This window comes from Periplaneta americana, chromosome 2, assembly GCF_040183065.1.
Source record: "Periplaneta americana isolate PAMFEO1 chromosome 2, P.americana_PAMFEO1_priV1, whole genome shotgun sequence".
NCBI lineage: Eukaryota > Metazoa > Arthropoda > Insecta > Blattodea > Blattidae > Periplaneta > Periplaneta americana.
The window spans coordinates 177,432,558-177,449,255 of record NC_091118.1 but is presented as its reverse complement, the minus strand read 5'-3'; the positions used below and the strand labels follow the sequence as shown (position 1 = coordinate 177,449,255).

Genomic DNA, 16,698 nt, shown 5'->3' with positions numbered 1-16,698 from the left:
ACACCAGGCGGTAATTTTAAGTTCTCAATCTAACATGTAACGAGTTACTACACAGAGTAGAAGCAATATAATTGTGCCCATTTTAACATCTTATTCCTCGTATATAGTTCGGATCAGAATAAGAATAATAATAATAATTATTATTAATATTTATTATTTATACTGGCAGAGTTAAGGCCATAGGGTCTTTTCTTACACTCTACCAGGTCACAAAGTATACTTATTACCGGGTGAAACCTAACTATTGCTCCCCCATTCCTACATATGCTAGTAGATTATGGTAATTTTTTAGTTTGAAGGTTGAATTTGATTTTGCTCATTTCCTTTCGAATTTCGGTACTGAGAAATACTGCAACTGATAGAGATTTTCTGTTATGTTTTATCCTTCGAAGAAGTGGAAAAATTCAAATATCTTGAAGCAACAGTAACAGATATAAATGACACTCGAGAGAAAATTAAACGCAATAAATAAATATGGGAAATGCCTGTTATTATTCGGTTGAGGGGCTTTTGTCATCTAGTCTGCTGTCAAAAAATCTGAAAGTTAGAATTTATAAAACAATTATATTACCGGTTGCTCTGTATGGTTGTGAAACTTGGACTCTCACTTTGAGAGAGGAGCAGATATTAAGGGTGTTTGAGAATACGGTTGTTAGGAAAATATTTGGGGCTAAAAGGGATGAAGTTACAGGAGAATGAAGAAAGTTACACAATGCAGAACTGAACGCATTGTATTCTTCACCTGACATGATTAGGAACATTAAAACCAGACGTTTCAGATGGACAAGGCATGTAGCATGTATGGGCGAATCCAGGAATGCATATAGAGTATTAGTTGGGAGACTGGAGGGAAAAAGACCTCTGGGGAGGCAGAGACGTAGATGGGAGGATAATATTAAAATGGATTTGAGGGAGGTGGAATATGATAGAGACTGGATTAATCTTGCACAGGATAGGAACCGATGGTGGGCTTATGTGAGGGCGGCAATGAACCTGTGGGTTCCTTAAAAGCCATTTGTAAGTAAGTATGTTGGCATCAGTGACAACAGTTGTCGGTAGTGCAAAATCTGAAAATTCAAATTGTTCTACATTTCTGAGCCGATTACTGCAAGCTAGTGAAATTTGAACATACTAATAATTAATTAATATTAGTATTAATATTAATAAATAATAGTTATTTTATGTGTTGTGTTGCGTTGTGGTTACAATTCAAGATTATAGTCAGATAAGAGTAAATAAATATAACATACAGTGCAATACATGCACTTGGGTGATGGAAAGAAATGCTATTTCGTATTTAATTAAGATTTTTTGTGTTTAGATTTTTATTACAATAATGTAAAAGAGAGGAAATAGCATGGCAGTGACTCCTCCAATAAAGAAAGCGTGTCATTCAGAGTATGCCAAATTAGCTTTTTAGGAAATTTCTGAAGTCTGTAATTACATTAGAGCCAATTCGTCGATCATCCAAAATCACGTCATGCACGGCATATACAGGGTGTATCAAAAATACGTGTACAAACTTCAGGCATGGATTCCTTACACCAAAAGAAGGAAAAAAGTTCATATGAACATATGTCCCATAATCCTTTGTTTCCCCGTTAGGAACTGTTAAACACATTGGTACACTTATAATGTGCCAACACACAAAAGTCATAACCAATGCTCGAAATGTCCTCCTCTTGCTTCTAGACATGCATGCACTCGTCGAATCATGGACTGTCGCACCCTTTCAAATACTCCGGGATGATGTCGAATGGTTTCGCAGGCTTCCATGACACGTCGATGAAGAGATTCTTGATCCGGGATGTCTGCTCCATAAACCAATTGTTTAAGGTGCCCCCAAAGATAAAAATCCAAAGGACTGAGGTCGGGAGAACGTGCTGGCCATTGAACTGGTCCTCCTCTGCCTATCCATCTGTCATGGTAGACACCAGTCAGTGTATCTCGAACAAGGCGACTAAAATGTGCTGGAGCCCCATCATGCATGAACCACATGTTTTGTCTTATGTTCAGAGGCACATCTTTGTGCAGTAATTCTGGAAGAGTGTTTTGGATAAAGTCCCTGTAGATAGCACCTGTAAGACGTGCTGGTAGAACGTATGGACCTACCAGACAGTCACCTACAATTCCAGCCCACACATTAATCCTAAATTGTTGCTGATGTCTACCCTGAAATACAGCACGAGGATTACGATCTGCCCATGCGTGTTCATTGTGGAAATTGGTAATTCCATCTCTCCCAAACGTTGCCTCGTCTGTAAACAAAACTGATGAGACAAACAATGGATTGGCTATTTGTGCTAGAAACCATCGGCAAAAGTTCTCCCATGGTGGATAATCGGCAGGCGAAAGGCCCTGCACACGTTGCATATGATACGGATACAAGAGCTGCTCGTGAAGTACCCTCCATGCTGTACTGTGTGATGTACCAGTTGCCACAGCCAATTGTCTTGTACTGATACCTGGATCGTCTTCGGCACAGTGTAAAATGTCTTCTTGGAGGTTCGGCGTACGAACAACTCTTGGTCTTCCTCGATCACCAGTCTGTGGTGCAACGGTTCCTGTCTCAGCAACGCGACGATACACAGCAACAAAGGTTTGATGATTCGGTTGTCTTCGGTCTGGAAACGCCATCTGATACAGCCGTACAGCCTCGTGTCCATTACCATTCGCGCGACCATACATAAAAATGATGTCAGCCTGCTCATGAAATGAATATCGTCCTGCCATGGTTGAACGAAACACGTTAACTCACTCCACGTTCACAATTGCAACGTTGAAGACAGACTAATGACAAATGACACATGTAAACAAGTCTCCATGGCAACACTTCGCCATCTGCAGTCCATTTCTGATACGAGTCACAGCCTTCTATGAATGAGTGCATAAAGAAATTAATTTTGAGGTTGGACCTCGAAGGCCGTTGAACGCAAACTTTTAGTAATAAATGAATAACGGGGAAACAAAGGATTATGGGACATATGTTCATATGAACTTTTTTCCTTCTTTTGGTGTAAGGAACCCATGCCTGAAGTTTGTACACGTATTTTTGATACACCCTGTATATTTTCTACAGTGATCACAGAAATAGGTCATCCAACACGATGCTCATCTTTGAACTCCGTTCTTTCTCTCTCAAATTCCGCAACCCAATTTTTATGGCGGCCTACGAAGGAGAATGCTTCCCAATATATAACTACATATCGCTCATTCATCATTAGTTTCGACAGTATATCAAGTTTTCTGTGAGTAAGAGCCTGTTTTAATCATACCTTATCATTATCACGCATTTGTGCCCAGTCCTCGATTCACTCAGGAGCTTCTGTAGTGACAAAGCCTATGTCCACTTGAAGGAACTACACTTTCCAATGATGAAATAACTATCCAAATCGATTAAATACACTCAGGGACAAAAAAAACCGGACATTTTAATATTTGCTGGTATTTTGCAAAACATTATCTTCTCATACAATATTATGGTAGCCAACTGTTGTTATGGAGACGTGTATACATTGTTGATTGTTTTTTTGTTTTATAAACAAGCCATTACAACCAAATAATCCAATTTTGCTTTCGGAGTCTCAGCTATAACAATTTTGTCTCAACCATTTTGTGCTTCATTATCGTTATCATTCGTTATTTCTTTATTTTTACATTTTGTGAGTTTAAGTGGGGTTGTAACATTTGTCTTAAAACAAGCTGCGACCTGAAGATGTGGCTCGAGCTGTAGCCCTTTACGATGATGGACGCAGTGTACGTTACATTGCAAATGTTACGAATATGGCTAGAAGTACAACCCATGATGCCATAAAACGGTATAGAGAGACCCTAGAATATACCAGAAGACCAGGTTCGGGTCGTCCAAGAGCTACAAATCCAAATGAAGACAGGTATATGGTGTTGAGAGTTCTTAGGGAGCGCAACCTGCCAGATACTAGTGCAGCCCAGCAATTTGTTAACATGCATGGACGCCCAATTTCGGCCAAAACAGTTAGAAGGAGGTTGAAAGCAAGTGGACTGATATCAAGTAGACCTGCAACTGGTCCCAGACTTCTCAGGATTCATCGAGTTGAACGACTGCGTTTTGCAAATGATCACAGGGATTGGAGAAATGGACAGTGGAGCTGTGTTCTGTTCACCGATGAGTCCCGTTTCAATCTGTGCTCACCTGATGGACGTGAAAGAGTTTGGAGAAGCAGGGGAGAACGATTTTCACAGTGTCGCATTTCCGAAAATGTGCCGTATGGAGGTGGTGGAGTGATGGTTTGGGCAGGAGTGTGTACGGATGCTCGTACAGAGTTGGTTTTTGTTGAAAATGGAAGACTAACAGCTGATAGGTATATAAATGAATGTTTGGCTGATCATGTTGTGCCATTTGGCCAATTTGTAGGCGATAATTTTGTTTTAATGCATGATAATGCACGGCCGTATATTGCCCATGCGGTCGGAGATTATCTCCAAGAAGTGGGAATCCATGTTCTTCCATGGCCAACAAGGAGTCCAGACATGAACCCAATTGAACACGTGTGGGACATGCTGGGACGGCGTGTTAAGAATAGACGACCGAGACCAGAATCGTTACAAGAGTTGAGGCGAGCACTTGGCGAAGAATGGGAACTTATTCCTCAAGAAGACATTGCTAACCAAATTGAGAGCATGCCAAGACGTATGGATGCAGTTATTCAAGCCAGAGGGGGTAATACCCGTTACTAAAAAGCGTTTTTAATGTTTAAGGCACCATAAAATGAAAAAACAGTTAGACCAAACGATGCCATAGTTATACGCCCTTTGTAATTTTTTTTGTAAATTTTCTCATCAGAGATTTTTTTTTTCAAATGTTGTAGTATAAGGTGCTAAATGAAACATTATTTTGTTTAAATGGGTTTTGTTTCATTTTGAAATAATTGGCAACAAAATACAAGCAAATATAGAAGTGTCCGGTTTTTTTTGTCCCTGAGTGTAGTTTCCTAAGATTGCCTCATACAAATATATAATATTTAATATATTATAAACACATATGAATATCATCTGCATAAAAAGGGTTGTTAAAATGAATATTAACCCGATTGTTATCCAAGGCCGCTTTAAATAAATACAGAGTCACTTGTTTTATCTGTATTACTCGTAATAGCCGTACCCGTGCGCTCCGCTGCACCCGTTAGAAACAAATATAAAGTAATTACATAATTAAAATAGGACGTTTGATCCAGGGAACATTCGTGTTTGATAGAAGGATAAATCGTTTAATATGTTACTTAATTTAAATTGCATTCAAATAATTAAAATGCGATCATTTTGGTCAAGAAACACTCATTTGGTGCAATGACAATTCCTTTAACCTGTTTCTTAATTTTTATTACATGCAACCATAGTTTAATGAAGATTGACATCATTTAGATTTAATGTGTATATTTTATTTTACTTGTTATAGGTTTCCATTGAATTATGGTAATAACTTAATTTTAACCCTTGTTTTCTACGTATTCAGTGAATGGTGTTTGGCCCACTATGGTTCTGAACCCTTCAAATAACTTACATTATATCATATAATATTACATTACATATATTATACTATATCAGAAGTTACTGTAATAACATTATAGCATTATGTCCATCTAGAGAAACTACACTTTCCAATGGTGAAATAATAATTAATTATACAAATCGGTTAATTTAGCTTCTGATATTACTTCATACAAACACAGAAACATTCTCTGTAGGCTATCTTTCATAGCTTTCGATTGTTGCTGTCCAAGGCCCCTTATAGACGAAGTCATTTGTTTTTTATTTCATTATACGGCCTTAGATGGCAGTTATTTTAATTTTAAAACTCATTTATCTCATTAAATATCAGTCCTATCAAAATTTTTCAAGGAATAAAACGTATCGCAAATCATTTTTAAAGAAACTTTTGTTATGTAACATTTTTCAGAAAAATCAATAATAAGCGAGATATTTCGATTTATTTAATTCAGGCCCCCTTATAACCCCCCTTTTAAATAACGTATTTTGAATGCCATATAGCCTAAAATGTAAGTTACAACGAACATAATTTATATTCCAATTTTCATCGAAATCCGTTCATCCATTATCGCGTGAAAAGGTAACAAACATGCAGATAGATAGACAGACATACAAACAAAAATTTCAAAAAAGCGATTTTCGGTTTCAGGGTGGTTAATTATATATGTTAGGACCAATTAATTTTAGAAAATCGAAAATTACCAGATAAATTTCGGCTACAGATTTATTATTAATAATATAGATTTAATATACTATAAACACATATGAATATCATCTGCATAAAAAGGGTTGTTAAAAATGAATATTAACCCGATTGTTATCCAAGGCCGCTTTAAATAAATACAGAGTCACTTGTTTTATCTTTATTACTCGTATAATCTGAGGCAGCAATGACATAAAAACCACTGTTATTTTAAAACTCATGTATCTCGTTAAATATCAGTCCTATCAAAATTTTGCTTAACATAAAACTTATCGGAAATCGTTTTTAAAGAAACTTTTGTTATGTAACATTTTTCATGAAAATCAATAATAAGGGAGATATTTCGATTTATTTTAATTCAGGTCTCCTTATAACTCCCTTTTAAATAAAATATTTTGAATGCCATATAGCCTAAAATCTAAGTGAGAATGAACTTAATTTATATTCAAATTTTCATATAAATCGGTTCAGCCATCAGGCTATCGCGTGAAAAGGTAATAATCATCCAAAGAGATAGACAGAGATACAAACAAAAAATTTCAAAAAACTAGATTTTGTCTCAGGATAGTTAATTATTCATGTTAACACCAATTATTCTTGAAAAATCGAAAATTACGAGAAAAATTTCTGTTACAGATTTATTAATAGTATAGATTTCTCCGTTACGAAAACTTACTGAAAAATTACATTTTTTGAAGGAAAGAAATTAATTACTCCAGAATGGATGTATTTATACCAATAAAATTTGTAATAGGGTCAGATATTATCTCAAGTCATTCTTCCCCATTCATACTCCTGAATTTCGACTCATTTTCACTTTTTTTCAAGTTCAAGAAAGAAATCTAACCTTTCCACACTTGTAGCAAACTCCACAACTGTTTACTAAAAAGGAGGGAATAAGCTGATTGACCAGTATTAACTCCCAATGTTATGATGTAAGTGGCAGTGGCGGTTCCAGGTCAATTTTCTACGAATTTCAAACTCAGGAGAATTTTAGAAAATGGCAATTTATCCTAAGAAAATAAAGAAAAAATCTGGATTACAATGCGTGAACGAGGTGTCACAATTTGTTTAAATAAGAAGTAATATTTGCATAAGAACCTTTCAGATATTTCTACCTGTATCCCAAAATTCATTCATCTAAGTATGTACATCATACATGGCCACAATTTTCGGTTACGCGAGGCACTCGATTTGAAATAGTTTGTTTACTAGGAGAGGAGACTGCAGAGTAGGATGGGAAATATAAACTGCTGTGACCTGCGTCATCTTATCGTAATCGCTAAGGCGGTCAGTGGCGAATTATTAGGAAAGAGCTTGGTTAATGTGAGAGACTCGAAAACTTTTATTCAATTTGGCAAATTAATTCGGCAGCTTTAATTATAAACCTCTTTACTATTCCTCCATCATTGAATTGATTTAAATCACAGGCGAGAAATTGCGTAACTAGCCAATAATATTCCATCACGTTGTCTACGTTTATTTTCTTGAATATTCTGGCGTTTCTCAAGATTACTTAATAGATTTGCACGTTCTCGACCTAAAATAATTTCAGAAAATCATATTTCGTTTTCTAAGCGCATTTGATATTTTTTTTATAAATTTCTTTTGGAAATAATACGTACAAACAATATTTAATTCCTCGTGCCTTTTAATGCAGCGTATTTAAGGTATAATGTCGTATTTAGTATACTATGCAAATGTTAAGATCATAAATTTTCTTCGGAATAGTACGAAAAATAACATTTAATTTGTCTTACCTTCTAATTCAGCATGTTCTTTATGACATAAGGAGTAATGTCGTTGTATATTAAATTTATTAATGCCTAATAGGGTTTTCGAGCATAACATACATCGTATGTTCTCCCCTTCTAAACAGCAAATAAACTCTTCCTCCCATTTCTCATGAAATAATCGTTTTCTAACGCGTACACACTGCTTTGATAATGCCACTATGCCACCACTGATATTGTTTATGAAACTGATATAGATTCTGCCCACGCCTTGGAGCTACGTGAGGGAGGAACGGGGACTGTGTAGATGATGTCACGCAGAGCGATAAGCTCTGTGAAGGTCAGTGAGGCACAAATTCTCAAGTGAGGCATGATGCCCATGTATGATGTACATTCACACTCTGGAATAAATAATTTTCCTCCTACGAAAAATGTAATTTTTCGATAACTTTTCATAGGAGAAAAATTGTTTTATAATCCACAATTTGAAAGATAGGGTTTGCAGTAAAAATTTCCATTTTTTCACAGGCATTAGGTCCCTATTTAAACATAAGGGAGTTTCATATAAGTGTAAGGACAGCAGTAAAACATCACTTTTGAAGGAGTGTCCTTAAACGTTTGGAAGAAACTGTACAACAAGAAACAATCTGTCGCACATCTACTTTGTTTTCGTAAAATTTTACGGGATCTGTATACAATCGAACACTTGTCCTCCTAGCGAGAACCTGTTCGCTAACTGAGCTAAAGACCTCAAAATGAAACCCAACCTCTTCACCCAGAGGGGCCTTCAAGGTTTCACAAAACCGAAGTCAGAACATACATTTATTCAGAGTACTCTACATTATAATATGTAATTACTTAGAAATCAGCCTGCATTTGCGGTTGATATTCTTCTGACAAAAGAAAAAAACTGATGCACTTAGCATTCGTTCAGGGTTATAGCCTTTAAAGAAATCAAACTGCACGAAATTAGTACCTAGAGCATAAAACTACTCATTTACATGTATGTGAAAGCGCAAGTTATGTTCATTGCACTGAATGATAACCGTACAAGGCATTCCAGCATTTGTCCTATTATCGTGAAGCTAGTGTCGACTTCATTCAAAGTACTAATTTAGGCTTGTCTAACAGGTTAGCCAACATTATCAATGTCAGTCCACTGGAGTGCTTACCAAGTAGTTACCGGTACCTTAAAACACAGTATTTAATAAACAGAAAAAAATAATGTTACGAAGATGACACACATAGTACTCTCATATCATTCATACTAATAATGAAACTTGTTGTTTAGCCAACTGTCCAAAGACAGGTTTGAACCTCATAAGTAACACCAATAAGGCATCCCTATGGATATAAAAAAAATGAAACTCAAAACATAAGATTATTTAGGGCCACATTAAAGAAGTACCTAATTTATCACGCCTTCTATTCTGTAGGTGAATTCATGACATTCAATAACGCTTCATGAAATTGATACTAAAACTATGTGTTGTACTAGTAGACTATATTGTAAATCTCGTCTGTATATATTTCATCTAGACTGTGACTATACATTAAGACTTCATAATAATATTAAGTTTTTTGACTTGTTCCATATTCTAGCTGTAAAGTAATGTATGAATACCATGGAATGTTAATAAATACAGTACAATACAATCACTCATGAGGTAACTAGGCCAGGAGATAATGGGATAGTGTGGTCAGTTCCATTTCCCCTCCAATGCATACATCGCCGATTAGCTACATTTATAATGAAACTGTAAACTAAATTCGTATTGTAATTTTTGCTTTTCTAAAAATAATTGATGTTGCCATGCATACCTATAATGAACTATCCTGAGACCGAAAATTCCATTTTTGAAATATTTTTTTGCATCTCTGTATGTTTGTTACCTTTTCTTTCGATAATGGCTGAGCAGATTTCTATGAAAACTGGTATGCAAAATAAGTTAGGTCCCACTTAGATTTTATGCTATATGACATTCAAAATCTTTAAAACGAAGGTTATAAAGGGGCATGAAGTAAATAAATCAAAATATCTCGTTAATCACTGACTTTTTACGAGAATATTGGATAAAAAAGCTAATTTAAAATGTTTCCGACAAGTTTTATCCATATTTATTTTATTGAATATAGCGGTAAATATCGGATTTTTTTTTCGATTTTTTTTTTCAATACTGATAAAGAATATCGCAAATCCTTAATTTCGATATGACGTCAGTTTAGTACGTTTTCATCGATATTGACGTGCATTAATAAAATACCGATAAAAACTATAAAGTGAATAAAACACAAATCATTGAAATAACCAGAGTCCGAATCGAAACTGAAAATACCGACAAAAATAGGTAGGCCTATTTGTTTAGTACTCAACAATTCCTTTATAATAAATTGCATGTATCCTTATTACCGATATGGTGAAATTATAGAACTTTCTACCTATAGAGGCATAAATAATCCGTGGCGCTACAGCCCGTGAAGGGCCCATACCGACCAGCCGGCTGCTGGTCTCACATCCACATGCCAAAGCAGAGGTGGACGATCATCCAACCAGAATGGAGGTATCGTGTGGTTACCACGATGATCCTCTCAGCCGTTATAGCTGGCTTTCGCTACCTATCTTTGCTCCCCAAGTGCATCACGATGCTGGGTGGGCACCGGTCCCGTACATTGGCCGAAATTTCATGGAAAAAATTTCTTTCCCCATGAGGAAACCGAACCAGCGCGCATTCCGTAACGTGAATCCTAGGCAGGATGCCTTACACCACGACGCAACGGCGCGGGACACATGAATTAAATACTGCTATAAAAATCTTAATGTAGTACAACGTAAATATTTGAATTTAATTTAGGAACTTTTACTGCGTTTTTACTGCTTCACTAGGCATTCTATTGTCTTTTCTTTTTACGTTTAATACACGCTTTAACATCTGTGGTCATATCGCGTGTCTTTTAGGATCTGTGGGTAGCTATACCAGAAGGCCGTTTTACTACTGTTGAGATTCTGTTTCTATTGTGTGTTGTTATAGACGGCTTGGGTTCATGTAACTGATCTGTTGTCTTGTTACGTGCGTACATCAACGAGTCAAGCTACCTTCCATTCATTAATTTTTGTATGTCCTATTTGCTCCTCAATGAATACCGGTATTTATCCTATAAATATCAAATAACGGTTTTCGACGTACTTTACAGGTAAAAATAAAATAATAGCAGTTATACAAATGTAACGGTACAATTAATGCCGGTATTACCGGTATATCGAAATCTAAATAAGAGAATGAGAATGATGTAAGCAGAAAAATTAACAAATTTTTACAAATATTAGGACTGCTAAACCACACCCTAAAACCAAGTTTAGTACAGAAACATTCCAGAATAAAGCTATATAAAACCCTTGCACTACCAACTCTCCTATATGGAAGCGAAATTTTGGTTCTGAAACAAAGAGATGTCAGCAGATTAAGAGCAGCTGAAATGAAATATCTGCGACGAACTGCAGGATACACACTTCTGGACCACAAGAGGAACGAGGATATACTGCAGGAACTCAACGTGCAACCATTAGAAGAAAAAATTACAGAATACAGAAACAGATGGCTTGAACACATTTCTCGTATGGAAGCTAGCCGGACACCCCAAGAAATGCTAAAATACCATCCTCAAGGACGACAACCTGGACGTCCACAGAAACGTCTATTGGATCTTGTATAGCTGGAACCGAAACAGGCCAACTATGGCCTAATTTCGTGCCGGGAATATGATGATGAAATAATTTCTGTATTCGACCACTGACTTTATCCCGTGCACAATTTTGATAAGACTGATATCTAACGAGATATATGCAATGCGTTTCATACCAGTGCCCCTCTATCAGATTAACCTATCTACACTATAGTAATGAAATTGTAACCTAAATTTTTCTGGTAATTTTCTCTTTTTCAAAATTAATTTCTGTTAACGTGTATAATACCTCTGATTGAGGTTCTGGCGGATATGTACATCTACTGTATTATCAGGCAGTACATCTCACTTGATATGTGTCAGAGAAAGAACAATTTTGTTTGTATAGATCTGAAGTCTGAATAGTGTAATAGGTAGCTTGTCAGCGATGTATGCAATGGAGGGGAAAGGAACTGGCCACCCTACCCCATTATTTTTTGGCTTAGTTGCCTCATGAGTGGTGCTTTGTTGGCATCACTTGTGAGGTTCCGACCTGTAGCCGGACAGTTGACTAAACAACGTCTATAATGAAATATCTTGAGAACTAAAATCGCATTTTTGAAATTTTTGTATACATGTCTGTCTGTCTGTATCTATATTGGTCACCTTTTCAGTCGATAATGGCTAAACAGATGTTTATGAAAATTGGTATGGAAAGTAAGTTAGATTCCATTCAGATTTTAGGCTACCGGCTATTATATTCAATATAATTTCTTTAAAAGGGGAGATGAGGTCACCTGAAATGAATACAGTAAATCAAAATATTATGCTTACTAGCCGTACCCGTGCGCTCCGCTGCACCCGTTATAAATAAATATAAAGTAATTACATAATTAAAATAGGACATTTGATCCAGGGAACATTCGTGTTTGATAGAAGGATAAATCGTTTCATATGTTACTTAATTTAAATTGTATTTAAATAATTAAAATGCGATCATTTTGATCCAGAGACCACTCATTTGGTACAATGACAATTCCTGTAACATGTTTCTTAATTGTTATTACATGCAACCATAGTTTAATGAAGATTGACATATCATTTAGTTTTAATGTGTATACTTTATATTACTTGCTATATGCTTCCATTGAATTTTGGCAACTTAATTTTAAGCCTTGTTTTCTATGTCTTCAGTAAATGGCGCTTGGCCCACAATGGTTCTGAACCCTCCAAATAACTTAAATAGTGATACAGCATATAGCCTGTATAGTGATCTGTAATTAAATTTCTTTCTTTCGAAAATGTAAGAATTCACCATCTCCTATGTATAATTGCCATGGAATTAATAAATGTATTTTTTTCTTCCTACTCAAACATTTTATATTTTGCACATAGGAGTTATTGCAGTAACAACAACGCTATAATCTGAGGCGGCGGTGAAAATGTATTGTATTGTTATTTTAAAAGTGTTGTATATCCTTAATAACAGTCCTATCAAAATTTTGCATAGAATAAAACTTATCGGCAATCATTTTTAAAGAAACTTTTGTTATGTAACATTTTTCACAAAAATCAATAATAAGCGAGATATTTGGATTTATTTAATTCAGGCCCCTTTGAATAAAGTATTTTGAATACCACATAGCCTAAAATCTAAGTTACAACGAACTTAATTTATATTTCACTTTTCATCGAAATCCGTTCAGCCATTATCGTATGAAAAGGTAACAAACATCCAGACAGAAATACAAACAAAAATTTCAAAAAAGCTATTTTCGGTCTCAGGATGAATAATTATACATGTTAACATCAATTATTTTTGGAAAAGCGAAAATTACCAAAAAAATTTCGGTTACAGATTTTTTATTATTAGTATAGATTATATTATATTATATTATATAAAAAGTGTGTTGATAACGGATGTACTCCGATAAGTAAGTTTATAATTTGTTGAATCTCAGGAGGAACAATTTTTACAACAGCGCAACGTAATCTGCTTGGCTCATTACCCAATTTTTTGCATTGCATTTATTGCATATGTATTTTATGTATTTTAACACTATTCAGTTGAGCATAGTTAAATTTGGATTATAAAATATGGAATACTAAGCTAACGTACTATTACTGCATACTAAATCAATACACTCTCGCTGTTCGTTAAATGAATGTGTACATAAACAATATTTTAAGAAATACAGGAAACGAATATACAGAATAGCCTGTTAAGTTTTCTGTGCACAAGAAGCTATTTTAATCATATCTGTTCTCAATTCACTCAGAAGTTACTGTCATAACATTATATCATTATGTCCATCTAGAGAAACTACACTTTCCAATGGTGAAATAATAATTAATTATACAAATGGTTAATTAGCTTTTTGATATTACTTCATACAAACACATAAACATTCTCTGTAGACTGTTTAATAGCTTCATATTGTTGTCCAAGGTCCCTATTCACTGCCTGCTTGATCGCATCTTATCGCTGCGTAACTGCCTGCTCATTCCTCTTTCTTAGCATTGAGTTTCGCATGGACCATTATTGTCCAGTTTCGACACTAGAGCGCAGCAAGTAACTGCCGTTGGTTTGGCTGTACTAAATGTGTAGAATTAATAATTTTAATGCTTTATTTGACATCTTAGAAGTAATTATTACGGTGTTTATAAGTGAATGTTTATTAATGATATGATTTTCTTCTTGGAAGAAAGAAACATTCGAGGTGAAATACATTTAATTTTATGAGATATAAAACTTGGTTTCCTGAAATAACAATATTAATTATAATATATTTACAGTGGTGTCTTGTTGTGTTCCTTTCTGCAAAGCGCACAGAGTCAAATTGAAATTAGAAGATTATCATTTCATGAATTTCCATCTAATAGTAAGCTCCGGGAAAAGTGGTTAAATATTATATCAAGAGAAGGTGACAAAAGAGGAAGTAAGTGGATTCCTTCTGATCGTTCATGTGTGTGTAGTTTACACTTCAAACAAGAAGATTTTAAAGAAGATACAAAATATAGGAAACTGAAAAACTTGTCGATACCAAGTATATTTCCTGGATATCCTTCATACAAGAAACCTTCTAGCAAGAGGAAGAGAAAAGTCAGAAACTCAAGTTCATCATCCTCCGAGAAGAACAAATTCTCAAGATTGAATGCATAATGTCAGGAGGACATTGAAGCCGAATATCGTGAGAAAGACATAGAAGCCGGAATTATAAAAGACAAGGCAGATGTAAACGTAGATTCAAGACATATTGCTGTTCAAGTAAATACTGTAAGATTAAGTGAACTGGAATATCATAAAAAATTAAATAAAAATCTTCGAGCGAAAGTTGTACAGACTCGAAAACAAAATTGTGGAAATATAGAAGGAACTTCAAGAGGCGAAGGAAGAACTTAATAGCGATAGTGAAAGTCAGTAGAGAACATAATAAAAATGAGCACATGATGGCGACAAAATGGCTGTATATATACTGGATCAAATTAGAAATAAAAAAAAGGTCCAAAATGGTCCAAGCCAACTATTCGGTATTGCTTATGTTGGCGAATATCGTCTCCTAAAGGCTACGACTTTGGAAGAAATTTGAAATTTAATACAAGCACCGTCGCGCAGCACATTAGATAGGTACATGGGCTCAACGGAATGTGGCGTTGGTGTTTCCCCGTTAATTAAACAGAGACTTAAGTTAGAAGCCACAAAATTGAATGAAATTGAGAAAGTAGTTTCTCTTATATGCGATGAGATGGCAATAAAAGAACGCTTGCTTTATAATAAAGAAGAGGACAAATTTTTTGGTTTAGTCGAAGCTGAAGGAGTTTATAATAAAGAAATAGGAATAAATCCCGTCTTAGCCAACAAACTTCTGTGTTTGGTTATTCATGAATTATCTACCAAGTACACAATACCGGCAGCATATTTCATGGTACAAATTTACAAGAAAATCATCTGCTCTTATTAGTTCAGCAAGTGTTGAAAGCTGTACTTGGATTTCATGTACTTCGGCTTGTAATTGATAACCATAGAATTAATACTGCTATGTTTAAGGGTTTAGACGGCGGAGTTCTACAGCCTTGCGTAGTACACCCATGTAACTTGCAACGTAATTTATATTTAAGTTTTGATTACTGTCGCATCATCAAAAAAATCCGTTCAGTTTCTAGACTATGATATGGCAGACAGAGAAGGAACGATCAGTTCAAAATTCATCAAGGAAATATACAGGATACAAAAGGACTTAGCTGTGAAACCCTTTCGATTTCTAACGAGGAAGCATGTCGAACCCAGTTCCTTTGAGAAAATTAACGTTCCTTATGCTGTACAGACATTTTCACAAGTACTTTGGACTATATGAAGGACAATCATTTACGTCTGACATCTCGGGTAAATTTTTCAGAAGCAGAACCAACAATACGTTTCATGAAAAATGTATACAAATTTTTCACTGTACACGAGATAAGCGATAAAACACGACAAATACGACGAAGCAATCCAGATAGTATGATGTTCTATTCTGCAGCTAACGACCGTCTCCGGTGGTTGAAAGATGATTTTTGTGACTATATTAATGAGCTGCAAACTGAATCAAAAACCCGTAATTTGAAAAGGTTGACAAAAGAAACTCATGACGCCCTAATTTTCACAGCTGAATCGACAGCTTTTTGCATCGTTCATCGTTCACAGAATGGGTTTTCTATGTATTGACACGGGCTTTTTCTGTTGATCCACTGGAAGCAATGTTCAACGCTATAAGAATGGGTGGAGGATGGAATGACATGGCAGACTCAAGGACAGCTCAAAATGCAATAAAAAGAACTTTAAAATCTGGTCTTTTGATTTCGGCACCAGATGCTAATATCGCTCATAAGGAGAGGTCAGAGATGACTGGAAAGGGATTGTCTCGTGAAGAAGATGGCTGTGATATATCTTCTTGGGGCCAGCGGTCGGCTGACATTCTCTGGAGATGTCCATACCATATCAGGCGTTTAGTTTCCACTTAAAACTCATTTATCTCATTAAATATCAGTTCCTATCAAAACTTTGCATAAAATAAAACTTATCGGAAATCATTTTTA

General features: G+C 35.4%; 1 protein-coding gene across 2 annotated transcripts in view; it reads right to left on the bottom strand.

The window, feature by feature from the left end:
- LOC138694855 (harmonin) overlaps window positions 1-16,698 on the bottom strand; it is a 521,763-nt gene that overhangs the window by 392,746 nt on the left and 112,319 nt on the right. The gene's annotated exons all lie outside the window — the stretch shown is intronic.